The sequence below is a fragment of the Triturus cristatus genome, chromosome 7 (genome assembly GCF_964204655.1).
Source record: "Triturus cristatus chromosome 7, aTriCri1.1, whole genome shotgun sequence".
Taxonomy (NCBI): Eukaryota; Metazoa; Chordata; class Amphibia; order Caudata; family Salamandridae; genus Triturus; species Triturus cristatus.
The window spans coordinates 756,747,852-756,763,764 of record NC_140590.1 but is presented as its reverse complement, the minus strand read 5'-3'; the positions used below and the strand labels follow the sequence as shown (position 1 = coordinate 756,763,764).

At 46.7% G+C, this 15,913-nt stretch overlaps 1 protein-coding gene across 2 annotated transcripts in view; it reads right to left on the bottom strand.

The window, feature by feature from the left end:
- The window catches only part of DNAH17 (dynein axonemal heavy chain 17), a 14,992,541-nt gene that overhangs the window by 855,521 nt on the left and 14,121,107 nt on the right, over positions 1–15,913 (bottom strand). The window lies entirely within an intron of this gene.

The following is a 15,913-nucleotide window of genomic DNA, read 5'->3' as shown; positions in this document are numbered from 1 at the left end:
GCAACTGGATCAAAGCACGCCTATTCAGCGGCTTGCGCCATTGTAGTCGGTACTTTCGTAAATAGTGACTTCAAGTCCGGTGTCGTGCATACGCAGTCATTGGGTGATTGTACCGCTCAGTTGGCGGAGCTTCGTGCTCTGGTGCTTGCACTGGAGTTTGCTGATCCCTGGGTCACTACACTTATCGTGAGTGACTCCTTTTATTGTGTTCAATCTTACAACGACAATCTACATTTTTGGTCTCAGAATGACTACCATGACTCCAAAGGTAGCACTATTAAGCATAAACTGCTTTGGGTTAGAGTGGCAGATCTTAAAGAACGTTTGCCCCTCGTGAATGTAATTCACACTCTTGGTCACCAACGAGTTGGTGTCCATGCTGTCGGCAACAGCTTAGCTGATGAGGCAGCAAAAACAGCAGTGGCAACATATTTAGTGGCAGCAGTTACAAGATCCAAAAGTAAGATCGATGATGACATCTTGGCAGCTATTGCTGCTACGGAGCAGGGAACAAAGCCACCGAGAGGTTTCCCTGCTCGTTACCATTATCGCTTAAGTCCTGATAAAGTCCCATTAGTGAGGATTAACGATGTTGGTGACAGATTGATTCCCAACGCGGACTGCAGACCTTCTTTGATATTAGCAGCCCACGAGGGCATGGCGTCCGCGCATGCCGGCGTTGCGGCTACTGTATCTCTGCTACAACAACGTTACTGGTGGTGCGGTTTGTACAAACAAGCCAGAGCTTATGTTCTTCATTGCAACATTTGCCAGCAGATTAAACCTTCAACTGCGGCGCGCCCACCACAAACTCAGTTGTATATATCTAATAAACCATTGGGTTGCGTTTATTTAGATCACTGCGGTCCTTTTACCTCTGATACTGCATACAAATACATCTTGGTTGCAGTTGATTCGTGCACCCGTTTTCTGTGGGTGTAGCCACAAAGGAGTGCTGATTCTCGCACTGTCATAAAAGATTTGCGTGTCTTTGTTGGGAGTTTTGCATGTGGTACCTTTCATTCTGATCAGGGCCCGGCGTTCACCTCTAAGGCGTACAAAGAGGCCATGAGAAATTTGGGGGTCCAAGTCAAATTTTCGTCTCCATACCGGCCTGAGGGTAATAGTGTAGTGGAGCGAATGAACCGTGACTTAAAGCAATCTTTGACAGCCAGAGTTTTGGGTACTGGCCGGAACTGGCTAGCCCACTTGTATGACGTGCAACGTGCACTTAAAAATCTCCCTAGAAGGTCTCTGGGTGGGCGGACCCCATACATGATGCTCTTTGGTGTTCGAATGTTTGTTCCAGACCTTGATGGTCTAGACATGGCGGCGTCAGCCGCACCCTTTGACGTAGATGAACACTGTGCTGTCTTGCAGAATCTTCAAGAAGCCAGAGACAGTCTAGCGAAGGAACACGTACCCTCCTCATCTGATGCTGAACTTCAGATTCCGGTAGTCGGCTGGCTGCCTTGAGTTGGTGATCTGGTCCGTGAGAAGGTGGAGAACAAGAAGGAGTTCGGCCCCTCTTATCGTGCACCGGTTCCAGAGCTTGGAGTGCAGGGTACTCGAACAGTCATTTTACCTCCACTTCCTGGTCGAAAGGATAACAGGTACATTTCGATTGACAATGTCAAACTACAACGAGTGGCCGATTCTTCTTAGTATGACTCCGGCGGTTTCCTGCCATTCGATGCTGAGAAATTCTGTTGTGGCTCAAGCCTCTAACACAGTTCCTGATGTTGCCGTCGAGATGCATGCCGTTACTGGTCCCTTGTTGCCACAAAGACCTGGTGGTGTGCTTGAAGAAGTTGAGTATGCTTATCCTGCGGATGTTACCTTGCCTGTTTTACAATCCACCACAGTTGCCCTCTCACAAGACTCTTTTGATTCTCGTTCAATTACTTCTATTGCCCCGTCCAAGGTTTCAATTTTTGTGGCTTGGTTCAAAAGACATTTTTTAATACCCCCTTGGACTTACATTTGGCTGGTGCTGATAGGTGTTTTTTTGTTTATGTCCATTGGCTTTGTGGTAGTGTTTTTTAAACTCATCAATGGACACTACCTGAATGAAAGGTCTACAATTCGACTTATTGATGGAACTTTGGCCCCCCACTCCTCATCACATATCATGAAAAGGGACCAGACTTTTGTGAACATTACTGCCTGGCCTGTACGTGATGGGATCGCTTGGGATGCCGTTAAATTTCAAATTCATGGCCCCACTGAAGTGATTAATGTGCCAAATGTGTTTCGTGTTTCCATGGGTGATGTCGTTAAGCAGAACATTCACTCAGATGATTGGGATGTTCAAGCCATAGAAGCACTGTTTTCTGATTTGAAATATTATGCTGCATTTGATGCTGAGGATTTGTATTTAGATACTGCTAATTATGATGAGCAATATTGTTATCAACATTATGGCACGCATTTCCTACACAAAGCAAATTCATTTAGGAATTTTGTAAATTATACACAATGGGAACACTGCCCCGCCCCTAGGATGGGCAGCTCTGCCACGTTAGTGGAAAAATGCACTTATTTTTCTGATTTTAGTGTGTCAAATCCGGCCTCCTTTTATTTTAAAGTTGCGCCTGAGTCTGCTTCTAAAGTTAGACTGACACACACCAAATTGTTGTATTCCAAGTCCTTTATGGACGAGTTGGCAATTGGCGGGTATGATTTGTGGAAAGCTACAGTTGATCTTAAGTCTGTTTGGGGCTCCAAAAGATGGCAAGTACAGGGAACAGAAGCTTTGCATCGTGCCTGTCTTATCCCGAATCACATGTTATTTTTAAATTCATCAATTTTTCAGACCACCCGTTTTGAATCTTCTCACACTGTGACTACCTACTCAGTAGGGAAGTTGTGTCAGTCTTGGCTGCAACATTCAACTTTAGAGTCTGTTAAACTTCATTTATCCAAATTAAACGACAAAATAGATTTGAATGATTTTGTTAAGGGTCCTTAAAAGGCAGGTCCAAGAGATGGGTGTATGCTATTTACAACGAAGTTTGGAAGTTGTCGCAAATTGAGGCTGCTTCCCGATTACGCGCTATTGACCAAGCAAATATGGAAAAAGTATTGGCTGTAATAGATAATAGCATTAACACCCTGTCTTCCAGAATGTATACGTTAGATAATATTGTATCCTCTGTAGTGGACATTGTGCAGGATGATTTGTCTGTATTGTATCATGGTCAAAATCAAATGCGTTCTGTTATGCATTTTGCATGGACGTTGCAAACGTTAAAGGCAGGGAAGGTCCCTTGGGATTACATGAATACTTCATCTTTGTTCCTCCCTTTTAATTTGACTGCAAAACAGCAGTTCATGTCCATGAAAGATGCTACATATTCATTGCTGCACATTGAAAAGTTAGAACCTTTGCCTTTCTCTGTTGCCAAATTAATTCTGCTGTGTGGCTTGTACATGGGTTGATCACGTTACCGTTTCCCCTGTTCAAGTTTAGTTCATGCATGAAACATTATGCTCTAGGCAGGTATGAACAACTGGGTACTGCTTTCCTGCATGAAGTTTGGTCACTCCCTTTCACATTCAGATGTGTGAGGGACGGCAAGGAGGTTTACTTGAAAGGTGAAGAATGCACTTCCACTCCGGATCATTCTGTTGTGTGTAGGCACATTCAATTGCATGGTGCGTGTAATGTGCACGCCCCTAATTTAGCTTGCGTCCTGAAAGGGATTCCTGTGCCAGTTATTACTCCATCTTTTACGCTGCTTGCTAACGGTAGTTATTTGCTGTTAAATAATGAAGCTTGCTGTGGGATGTTAGTGGGAAATCCCTACATAGTGACTGTATCGCAGAGAGTGGTTTGCTGTAATAACGTCCTGTTCCCACCCCAGCATAGCCGGCTCGATGTATCCATCTGGCCTTCCATTCCAACCTTGAAAGCAGAGTTCAACAAGATGAGCAGAATAAGGGCTCTATTGTCTCAAAAAGAAGTCGCGTTGACTTCATCCCGGGAAACATTTGTCCTTCACGTAGCAAACACCTGCACTGAGGTGCAAGCGCTTTTAAATACTGATCTGCCTCTTCATTTTGGGACTCTGATTCAGACTATCTTTAATGCCTCGTCTACAAGTGGCATAGCTAATTTTTTTTTAATTGTGGGCTCCGGCCTCGTGACCTCTTTTCAAACTATTTTTGGTGTGATCCCGGCCTTTTTTCATTCTATTTTTTCCAGCGTCTTCGGAGGTCTCCCTTTACTTCTCGCCCTCATAGCTGGAATACTGTTGTTGATCTGCGCCCTGCGCTATGGATGCACAACTTGCGTCACACGACAACATGTCCCGCCTCCTGCATGTTCGTAACCGGATGCTTGAATTCTATGGCGCTTTGCCGCTGGCAACTCTGAGCGTAGCCTATGGATTGTACTTCCGGTTTGCCTACTTTACTTGTGTGCAGCCAGTCTTTCATTGCCTAGATTGTCCGTTCCAATGGGCTCTGGATTTGTGTCTGTCCAACTCGGTGTCTCCTGACCCGGATTATGATCGGCTGATGAGCCCCTTAGTGGCTCATGAGTTGGACTGTTCTGGTGTCGGGATTAGGACCTGTGCTGCAGCGCATGGAGTTCTTGGAAATTGGGACATCGGAACGGCCGCGATTGACTTCTTAGCACGCAGTTATCTTGAAGAACCCGCCAGATGTCCTCGTCTGGTGCTGGAAGCTCCGGTAGTTGAGGAGCATGTATGTTCCTTCCCCGTGCTGAACTGGATGGCTGATAATTTTGCGGAACGTTCCAATGATTTCCTCTTGGAAGCTGTTGCAACTTATTGTGCCTATACATTGATGGATTGACTTTTGTACTTTCACTTCGTCCTACGTCCTTCAATGATGTTTTTTTATCCTCTACCTGTTTTTTTACTCCGTTTTAACTTTTTTTTCGAACTTTTTCACTTCCCTTATATGGACTTATAATTCATGCCCTTGGTTCCGTTCTATCAAACTTGAACTCTGCGTTCTTGCAAGTGCGCCCCTACTGGTTAGTGGTTCGATCAAGGGGGGGTGTAGTGAAGATCGTTATCTACATATGTACAATGCTAAGTTAGCATAACCGCGTTAGACGTTAGAAAGCCATCTTGCCGCTTTTGCAGCTTTTGCACACGACACTGTAGTCACATGTTATTAAATTGAGAAATGCTTACTCGACTTTGCTTCACATGAGAACTGTCTGTTGTTAACATCCCAAACAGTGAGCAGCTACCTTGGTCTGTACACCGTGTAAAGAAACAGTCTGGGTCGCTAGACGGTGCATGTTGTTGAGTTCAGGTTGATCGGCCCACTAGTTTAGCCATAACACGCACGCAGCTGCAAATACCTGAAAGTCGAGTGCTTTTAATATTGCAGTGTTACATGTTTTCAACACATTCGGAAGAAGAGCGTTCCTAGGAGCAGAGCATAGCTGATCCTGCGATGTGAACTCTCTGAGCTAATCTTTACGGTATGGGGTTCCCCATTCAAGCCTAGAGACCTTTTATTAGTCTAATAATACTATTAGTGTGTTAGAGAAAGGAAGGTGGCTTAGATCCACTGTCATTTTAGTATGATTACTCCTTTCATTTTCTATGGTATTGTAACTATGCTGATGGTTTTGATTTTAATCGTTTGTCTGCTAATGTTAGCCAAACTGCTGCATCTTAGGACACCAGGTTTATAAAATAAACTCTTTAAACTTTTAACCGAGTCTCTGTTTATTCGGTTGTGGACTGGTACGAGAATAATAACGAAAAGGTATTTGTGATTCCCACCATTCCTGAGAAATATACTAAGTCACTTGTTCTGGGTTGTCTATACATTGGGACAGCCGAGCTAAACCTCGGATAACGAATGGGACACTGATGCTGGCCGGATAAGGGGTTCTGGGTTCTGAGGTGGGTTTTTGGTACACCGCAATTCACTGAGGGCCTGGGTTCCTGCACATAGTTCTGCGCATAAGCAGAATCCCTGCAACAATGTCCCCTCTTCGCCTAAGCTTGTTTGGTAAACCTCTTATCATCCCTTTTAGGGTCTTGTTGAATCTTTCCACAAGCCCATTGCATTGTGGGTGATAGGGTGTAGTGAATTTGTAGTTTACACCACACTCCTTCCACATTGCAGTTAAATATCCTGACATGAAGTTGGCACCTCTGTCAGAGATGACCTCCTTTGGAAAACCCACTCTGGAGAATACTCCATGTAGGGCCCTGGCCACAACAGGAGCTGTTGTGGTCCTTAGGGGTATAGCTTCTGGATACCTGGTGGCATGGTCCACTATCACCAGTATGAATCTGTGCCCAGATGCTGTTTGGGGGTCCATTGGTCCTACAATGTCTATCCCCACTCTCTCAAAAGGAACCCCCACCACAGGTAGTGGTATGAGGGGGGCCTTTGTGGTGCCACCTGATTTGCCACTGGCTTGGCAGGTGACACAGGAGCGACAAAACTCCTTGGTATCTTCTGACATGTGAGGCCAGTGAAAGTGAGGGACAAGTCTGTCCCAGGTCTTATTCTGGCCTAAGTGTCCTGCAAGGGGAATATCATGGGCCAAGGTAAGAAGGAAGACTCTGAAACTCAATGGTATGACCAACATCCTGGACGCACCAGGCTTGGGGTCTCTAGCCTCTGAGTACAGCAGCCCTTCATCCCAATACACTCTATGGGTACCTTGAGCATTCCCTGCAGCCTCAGCAGCAGCCTGCTGTCTGAGGCGTTCAAGAGAAGGACAGTCTAATTGTGCCTGCCTCAGATCTGCCCTTGAAGGTCCCCCTGTCCCAAGAAACTCAACCTAGTCAGGTTCCAGTTCTTCTAGGACAGTTCCTTCAGGGCTCTCAGAATCATCCTCCTGTGAGGGCTGACTCTCTACCTGAGGCAGGGGGGAAGGCACAGCCTTAACCCTACTGCTCTTTCTCTTGGGTTGTGTCTGGTCCATTGTCCCAGGATCCAGCACTTGTTCAGTGTTGCACTTTTTGGCCTGTGACCTAATCACAGCAAGGACATGTGCATCTATTCCCAGCATTTCTGCATGGGTCCTATACTCCACTTCAGCCCACACTGAAATTTCAAGGTCATTTCCCAACAGACACTCTACAGGAAGGTCTGAACTCACCACAACTTTCTTGAGGCCAGTTACCCCTCCCCAGGAGAAGTTAACAATTGCCACACTATGGGAGGTAGTGGCATTGCTAGCGTTGGTCACTAGGTAATTCTCACCTAGCATGATCTGTCCAGGGTCCACAAAGGCAGGTGTCACCATTGTGACACTAGCACCTGTGTCCCTGTAGGCCTGAGCCATTCTCTGGTTGATCAAAGGAGTCTGTCTGTACTTGCCCAGGTTACTGGGACCCACAGTAGAGGACAAAGCTATGTCCCCATCACAGATCAGAACAGCCTGAGTAGGTATTCTGACTAGGCCAGAATCCACTTCAGTTCCCAGGGTTAACCCCATTACACTCTTTTGCTGGGAACCACCACTTACAGCTGGACTAGGCGGTACAGTTGTCTTAGGGGCAATGGTGGCTGGGGGCTTGTCCTTTTTGGTGCACTCACTAAACCAATGGGAATTGGACTTACAATAGTTACACCAAGGTTTCTTTTGGCCATTTTTCTTTTTATCCTTTTGGGACCACCCTCCTCCTGAGCCTTTTGGGGGCCTGGTGAAGACTTCTGGTCTTTTGATTTCTGCTCATTACCCTTCTGGTCTGCCTTTTTCTGATCACCGCCCTGGTTCTGGTTTTTCTGCTTAACTCTAGTCCTGACCCACCTATCTGCCTTCTTTCCCAATTCTTGGGGAGAAGTCAGATCAGAATCAATCAGGTGTTGATGCAGCAGCTGGTTTTGACAGTTGTTAAGGATATGTTATCTCATGATCAAATTATACAATCCTGTATAGTCCTTAACCTTACTACCCAATAACCAGCCTTTCAAAGCCTTAGTGGCACAATCTACAAAGTCAATCCAGTCCTGAGTCTGTGTCTTCTGGGTATCCCTGAACAACAACCTGTATTGTTCAGTGGTTAGGCCAAACCCATCAATCAGAGCACTCTTCAGGACAGTGTAATTGTCAGCATCCTCATCACTAACTGTGAGGAGCTTGTCTCTACCTTTCTCAGAGAAGGAGAGCCACAAGATAGCTGCCCACTGACTTTGGGGTACCTGCTGTACTTTGCAAGCCCTCTCCAAAGCAGTTATCCATTTGTGGATGTCATCTCCACACTTGTAGGGAGGGACAATCTTGCTCAGGTTTCTATTATCATAGGCCCTGTCTCTATCCTTGGGGATATTGCTGCCACCAGTGGGTCCTAACCCACTTAACTTTTGCTCTCTGGCCAGAGCAAGTCTCTCTTTGGCAAGGGCAAGTTCTTCCCTTTCAATCCTCAGATTGACTTCCCTCATTCTCGCCTGATGCTCTTTTCTCTGTGGAGAAGTCATTCCCCTGTGGGAAGAGGCATTGGAGCTATTAGAGACATGGGAGTGGATAGATTCCCTGGAAGGGGATCTTCCTCTCCTGCTTCTCTGGTTAAGTCCACTTGAGGGTCTGAATGGGGGGACCCCATTCAGACTCCCATGTAGGCTTAAGTTAGCCTGGCTAAGTCTCCTAACTTGGACCTGGCTGTCTACCTCATCTTCTGAAGTCCCTGCTGACTCACCTTGGTCAGTATTGTGAGGGGAGTCTTCTGTGGAGGGTAGACCCTCATTGGTACCTAAGGCACCATCCTGGGAGGCTCTCTGAGCATCATACTCTTCTAAGATCTCCACTAGATAAATGAGGGTAGGGTTTGAACCCTGTTTTAACTTTCTGGAGGTACACAATTGTCTCATCTCCTGAAAAGTTAGGGTATCATATCTAGAGGGTATCTTTCTAGGATATCCCCCTCCTGAGAGATAATCAACTTGATCTCCTCTCAGAGACATGATTTAGTGAGGGTGTGGTGTGTGCACCTACCTACACTAGTTGTACCTACTAAACCTCTCTAGTAGTTGTAGTCAGGGTGTGCTAGGCCCTTCAACCTACAACAACTAAGTTCAGTAGAACTTAAGCATTTATAAGCTATTTTATATGTACCTTACCAATATCCTTGTGATCTTTCAATTTGATATCTCATCTCATTGCAATGGTATCACAACAGCAAGCTCCGATCCCAACCGCTGCTCACCAATGTGAGAAGTTGGCCTGATATATGATGTCACTAGTTCTAGTGTACACCCTGTATCAGTCCAAACAACCCTTATGGTGATTGGTTGTAAAGTCAACCTTATAGACCAGCTATCCTAGTGGTAGCATGGACAAGAGCAGTCTTAGGCTAAACTCTGTATGGCATGTGAAGCCAGCTGTTATACCATTTGCACCCCTTGAATACCAAAAGAAAGGACACCACAACAGATATATTATAAAAATAGATTGTATTTATTCTAGTCAAAATACCCTCAGCACTCTTTATGAGATTCAAAGTAAGTACAACACAGTCTTATTTTAGCATACATAAGTCACACAGGTAAGTAATACAGTTAGGCCCTTGGGGCCACGCAAACCATATACTAAGTAAGTGGTATAAGAACCACTGTCACGAACACAGGTTAGGCCTAGGCCTAGGGAATCGCTGGGGATACACTATCCTATCAGTTGCTAGGCAGTGGGAGGCCCACGGGATTCAGGTGCAGAGTGGAAACACTCATGCGTAATGCGTTAAAGTCGATAGAAATAGTAATATTTAGAAATTAAGAGTTTTAGGACACTTCGGAAGGAACTAGGAGTTAGAGACTTGGAAACTAGACTCTAGGATAGTCAATACCCTTGTGAGCACCGGAGTACTCAAGTTACCTAGCCCACGGGCTGCGGGTGCATAGGTGTGAACTTGCGTCGGGTTTCGTCGTTTCGACTCCTATGGATGCCTGAAGAAAAGATGCTGACAGGCAGTCAGGGAAGAGTGTCCGGTGGATTCCAAGGATGGACTCAAGAAGGAGGATACCTGCAAGCAGAGGGGACAGAGTCTAGGTCACCAGCCAGGAGCCGGGAAGGAACCAGGCGATGTCGTGAAGATGCAGGTGAAGAGGTGAAGCTTGTCGCAGCAGCCACGGGTACCAGGAGACGTCGAGGACAACCAGAACCAGGAGGCGAGCTGTCCCACGAGGGCTCTTGCTGTCGGCGGCGTCGATGTCGAGTTGGGACACAACAAGCCTTGGCAAGCGCAACCCATGCAGAATGAAGGATTCGCTTCTGTTGCAGACCAGGAAGGCCTGAGGTGCTTCTCTTTCACAGGGAAGCAAGGGCCAGTCTGGAGGAGCCAAACCAGCGGTGGAAAGTCAAGGGTTCGTCGTCACAGAGGTTACTAGCCAACGGGCAAGCAACTGGACAGACGTGTCGAGCAGGAAAATGCAGAAGGGCCCCACGCAGAACTCGTGGAGTGTGGAGGGCTGATCTTCGGTGCAGATGGTGCTCGGGGTTGGGGCTTCTCAATCCCCAGAGCACAACTTCGAGGATGCCTCAGAAGCTGCGCTGGAAGCAAGTAGCTAATTTTCCCAGGTAGCCGGTCCCACGTCTCTCGTCGCCTCCACGGATCTCAGCTTTGCTGTGGATGTGGATCAGGGTCGGAGAAGTCTGGAAGTCAAGGCGCTGGTCGGGCTCTGCAGTCGGTTCCTCGTAGAACTTTGGGCAAAGCAAACGGCAGGTCGCTTGATGGTGCCTGTTTGCACAGGGTGGCCACTCCTTGGCCACAAGGGAGATTCTTCAGTCTTCTTCCGTAGTCGAATGCCGAAGGTCCAGAGTTTCTGTTCAAGTTTCAGTTATCAGGATAATCCAAAGTCCTAGGGACTCGGCTCCCACTCTTATACTAATCTGGGGGGCTGGGTTACCTGCTAGGTCCCTCCTATGGGTGGGACCAGGGAGGGGGGTGGTTACACCCCCTTCCCTTTGTCCAGTTTCGCGCCAGGACTGGGGCTAGAGTGCCCCAGCACCGGTTTGAACCGGACTATGCATGGGACACCTTGTGTGCCCCAGGCAGTGTCTCGTTTCATTCATCCCTCCCTGCCCCAATACACTAAGGCCTGTCTAGGGTGGTGCTAGCACCTCCCAAGGCAGGAAACTTATTGTACAAGCCTCCCTCGCTGGAAGGACTCCCAGCAGCAGGAGGTCAGACTTGTGTCTGTGGCAGCAGCATCCATTTTGCGATGCTGGGGCTCTGGTTAACTTTAACCGGGTAGTAGGTCTTCAACATGTCTTCTCCCTCTAGAAGGGAGGAATAATATCCTCATCACCAGAAATGGTGTGGGAGTAGTATTCCAAAGTGTTAGACAACTTACACAACATATTTTGATAAAGCCAAACCATAGTTACCATAACCGCGAGGATTATAAGGCACTTTAAGAGTATATGGTAGGCGATATCATAGAACAGCTATAAGGACATGGTTCCGAAAGCTGCAGACAGGCTCAGCTCATGGCAGAGCACCATCTCACATGTTACCAAGCACTCTGCCTTCAGGATTGTTAAGGCCTGCCAGGTTACCCATGTGTCTATATATAAGGTAGGTATAGGAATACTACACCTAAGCAATTGGTGATTACACGACCTTGTCCCAGCTGAGTGATCAGCCAGTTGTGTCATAATGGAAGGCCAGCCAGGGGTGGCATAATACATGCTGCAGCCCCTAGTAGGCCTAGGGTACACCTATGCCCTGGGTACCTAAGGTACACTGTACAGGGCCCTAGAAGGTGATCCTTACCAATTGGGTTATGTACCTAAAGTACATAGTATGAATTTAGAGAGAGAACAGCTGGGCTGTGGGTCTGATTAGCAGGCCCACAGCCACATCTAAGTCGAAAACCAGTGAAGCAAAAGCAAAAAGTGGGGGTGAACATAGAAAGCAGACCCTACTCTCCTACACATTTCATATAATGAGGTAGATAGGCTACTTAGGTTTAGACCTTTTGGCTTCCTTTTTGCCTACAACTGTTATTTACTTAGGCACTGCTTTTGTATTTTACCGTGGGACTCCCGCCTCGGCGACGGGGAATGATTCAGGCAAGTGAATCTATTAAAGATACCCCAACACTGGATAAGTAGGTACGATGACCAGACCCATTAAAAATTCGCATAGGAGAACACAAGAGCACTATACGGTGCAAGAAGACCAGCACAAAGTTATTGAGCCACTTATTGAGAAGAACCACACCCCAGACAGTCTCCGATAGATCATCATTGAATCCAATCCTAATTGGACGTCTAGCACCCTATTTAGGCAGGAACAACGCTGAGTGTTCCGGTTGAAGATTAATTCTGGGGGTCTGAATGACGAGATACCCTGGGCTGAATTAATCATCTGAATCCCCCAGAGATATTATCTATCTCACGCCCCGTCTAAAATATCAGAGTGAATACCTTGAGTCAGAACACTAACCACGCAGGGTTACCCAGCTCTCCACAAAGCTGGAATCACACCAACACTTTGAGACCACTCCAACATGTCCAAATCCATTTTCATAACATCCGGAATCAGAGTGAGTCACTTACCACTCACTACATCAATGTGGGTATGTGCCCCTATCAAGCCCTTACCTTTTTTTAGGTCTCGTCTGATCCAGCGCTTGCGCTGATCTGGCTGAGACATTTTGTATACAGGCTTTTCAAAGTGCTGCCGTGGCCTAAAGCTTCAGTGCACGTGAACGTGCACGCGCCCAGCGCCATGTGTCTTTCCTCCGTAGCATGCGATCGTAATCGCGATCACTTTCGCTTTCCCAGCCGCGTTGCCTAAGCTTGTTTTTTAGCTGTACTCCAGCAGCGCTCGGGCTCAGCTGTTGCTCGCTCATTTCCTTGGTGGCGGCTGCCTCCATCTCCCCCCTGCTTGTAAATTGAAGGCAGCATGCCTTTTAACAGCACGCAGTCCATTGCGGATAAAAACACACACATAAACAGAGAGTGCCGTACCTCCTTGTGGGCTGCCCACCCTCCCCCCACCACTCATCCGCTGCCTGTCTCTGTTTACTTTGGGCAGCGGCATGGAGATAACTGTGTGCTTTTGGAGTGGGTGCAATTATTTTTATTAGAAGTCCGCACGTCTTTTAACAACACGCACTCGCAAGGCAGATACAAAAAATGCCTTGTAGTGCTTCTCACCGTATTTACAATGTTGGGTGAAGGGACTTTTAAATCTTTCTGGCTTTTCAGCATGACTCACACGTGGCTATAAATTTGTTGAATGCTCACGCAGGATAGTGGAGAATGCATGTTCTTCCATGGAAAGCTGCTGACGTCCCGCTTAAACTGCTCACACACATCAATGACTCTTTGCTCATCTGATGCCCTACGTACTGTAATTGGTCGTGCTTAACTGCATAACATTGGACCCCACGCTCTTTGTTGCTGACTCCCTCGTGGTATAAAACCTCTTCCGTGATTGCCCTCCCGCCCAGCAAAAAATTCCCTTGCTGGCCAATGTTGCTTTATCCTTCATGTGGTTCACCCTAACCCCATGTAGATTTCCCTTATCTGATGCTTTTCCCCTCCCACGCCCTGTTGCCTTCCCCACTCGCTCCTCTGTTGCCCCATCCCCACCCTCTTTTTGTAACTTTAGCTGTTGCTCGCTCATTTCCTTGGTGGCGGCTGCCTCCATCTCCCCCCTGCTTGTAAATTGAAGGCAGCATGCCTTTTAACAGCACGCAGTCCATTGCGGATAAAAAAACATACATAAACAGAGAGTGCCGTATCTCCTTGTGGGGTGCCCACCCTCCCCCCACCACTCATCCGCTGCCTGTCTCTGTTTACTTTGGGCAGCGGCATGGAGGTAACTGTGTGCTTTTGGAGTGGGTGCAATTATTTTTATTAGAAGTCCGCACGTCTTTTAACAACACGCACTCGCAAGGCAGATACAAAAAATGCCTTGTAGTGCTTCTCACCGTATTTACAATGTTGGGTGAAGGGACCTTTAAATCTTTCTGGCTTTTCAGCATGACTCACACACGTGGCTATACATTTGTTGAATGCTCACGCAGGATAGTGGAGAATGCATGTTCTTCCATGGAAAGCTGCTGACGTCCCGCTTAAACTGCTCACACACATCAATGACTCTTTGCTCATCTGATGCCCTACGTACTGTAATTGGTCGTGCTTAACTGCATAACATTGGACCCCACGCTCTTTGTTGCTGACTCCCTCGTGGTATAAAACCTCTTCCGTGATTGCCCTCCCGCCCAGCAAAAAATTCCCTTGCTGGCCAATGTTGCTTTATCCTTCATGTGGTTCACCCTAACCCCATGTAGATTTCCCTTATCTGATGCTTTTCCCCTCCCACGCCCTGTTGCCTTCCCCACTCGCTCCTCTGTTGCCCCATCCCCACCCTCTTTTTGTAACTTTAGCTGTTGCTCGCTCATTTCCTTGGTGGCGGCTGCCTCCATCTCCCCCCTGCTTGTAAATTGAAGGCAGCATGCCTTTTAACAGCACGCAGTCCATTGCGGATAAAAAAACATACATAAACAGAGAGTGCCGTATCTCCTTGTGGGGTGCCCACCCTCCCCCCACCACTCATCCGCTGCCTGTCTCTGTTTACTTTGGGCAGCGGCATGGAGGTAACTGTGTGCTTTTGGAGTGGGTGCAATTATTTTTATTAGAAGTCCGCACGTCTTTTAACAACACGCACTCGCAAGGCAGATACAAAAAATGCCTTGTAGTGCTTCTCACCGTATTTACAATGTTGGGTGAATGGACCTTTAAATCTTTCTGGCTTTTCAGCATGACTCACACACGTGGCTATACATTTGTTGAATGCTCACGCAGGATAGTGGAGAATGCATGTTCTTCCATGGAAAGCTGCTGACGTCCCGCTTAAACTGCTCACACACATCAATGACTCTTTGCTCATCTGATGCCCTACGTACTGTAATTGGTCGTGCTTAACTGCATATAAAACCTCTTCCGTGATTGCCCTCCCGCCCAGCAAAAAATTCCCTTGCTGGCCAATGTTGCTTAATCCTTCATGTGGTTCGCCCTAACCCCATGTCGATTTCCCTTATCTGATGCTTTTCCCCTCCCACGCCCTGTTGCCTCCCCCACTCGCTCCTCTGTTGCCCCATCCCCACCCTCGTTTTGTAACTTTTTTTTTTAAGCAAACTGCTGCTGACACTTCTGGCTTTTGTAGCGTTTTGTATCATGGTTTTTCATGTATCAATCCATATCGGATCGATAAATACAAACATAATAAAGTATTTCACAAGCCCAGACCAAAAAAAGGTTGCTGAGATTGGCTTCTGCAGACTGAGAACTAGCAAACCGTTGTGACCCCATAAACAACAAAACCTGCCAGCTATTATCTCATGGCGACTTCACAATGATATTGTGCTCTCAGCAGCGTGTACATATCCTGAAAAAAGCACGTGAAAACACTGATCCTGAATCCTGGCATTGCCTTGAAGTGTTATTAAACGGTTTAATTCAGGCTTCCGGGTGCACTTACAAGTGAGCCAATCCTGACTGGGAGAGAGAGGTTTTAGGAAACGATCTGTCCTGTGAGACACCATAGGATTATTTATATGTGGGTTCCAGAGCCCTCTATCCATATGGATGAACACACACAATAAATCTACACTGTATATTTTACACGGCTTTAATAAACTAATGGCCTAGTTTAGCGCAGATTATTTGGACACCTGTTATCAGCAAAATAAGCATACCTGAAATCCAAGTGAAAACAAAAAAAAAGCATCTGCAATGCAATAGGTCTCTCATTTTCAAAATTTTGACCTATTGGAATTGTAAATGTCAATGCCTTTTATTATTGCAGGTTTTTTAAACACATACATAAAAGGCATTGTCATTTACAATGCTAGTAGCTCAAAATCTCGCAATTGCGAGACCTATTGCATTGCAAATGCTTGTTCCCATTGACATAGGGTTACCACTATAAAACACAGCAAGTTACTGCCA